Below are 688 nucleotides of genomic sequence, written 5' to 3'. Positions count from 1 at the left end.
GGGGGGGGGGGGGAGAGTCTGTAATATCCCTCACCTCACTCCTATATATCTTAGGGGAGAGGGGGAATAATTTTGCTCCCCTTTCAGCACAGGGATAAGGACTGGGGGATCCCCACCTCACTTTAAAGAGATGTTCCCAAACCCCCGCCTTACAAAGGGGCCAGTGATTCCACCTCCCCCCCTACCCCCCCTCCAAACACTCCTCGACCTCCCCCCCTCAACTCGCCCTAAGCCCAACGATGGAGACGAAGGCAGAGGCAGGTATCCGGGCTGCCTGCTTACAGGCACTTTTGCAAAGCATTTGCTTCACATTACAGGAAAAACAAAAGTTCATTGAGTTCCCCCCCCCTTCTCCTTCGCCATTCCCCCCCAACCCCCCCAACCGCCCCTTCCCCGCGTCCCCTGCAGCCTCCCCAGCTGGTTTCAGTCTGGTGCCCGGAGTGCTGCGGACCCCCCCATTTCTCCCCCCTGGCCCCCCCTTTCATCTTCCCCCTCTCCAACACTGTCTGCCTGGGGGAGCTGAGGTCGGGTCCCATACTTTGGGGTGACCCCGGGGCGGGGGAGCTGCCAGGCATTGCAGCCCTATTGCAAATCTTGGTCCCCCACCACTTCCCTGCATTCTTGCCCCCCCCCCCCCTCCTCACTCCCCCACCCCGGGAGCACGGAGTCCCATATCCCCCTATGCGAA

This window comes from Tetrao urogallus, assembly GCF_951394365.1.
Source record: "Tetrao urogallus genome assembly, chromosome: 4".
Taxonomy (NCBI): domain Eukaryota; kingdom Metazoa; phylum Chordata; class Aves; order Galliformes; family Phasianidae; genus Tetrao; species Tetrao urogallus.
Note: the sequence above shows the minus strand (reverse complement) of the source record.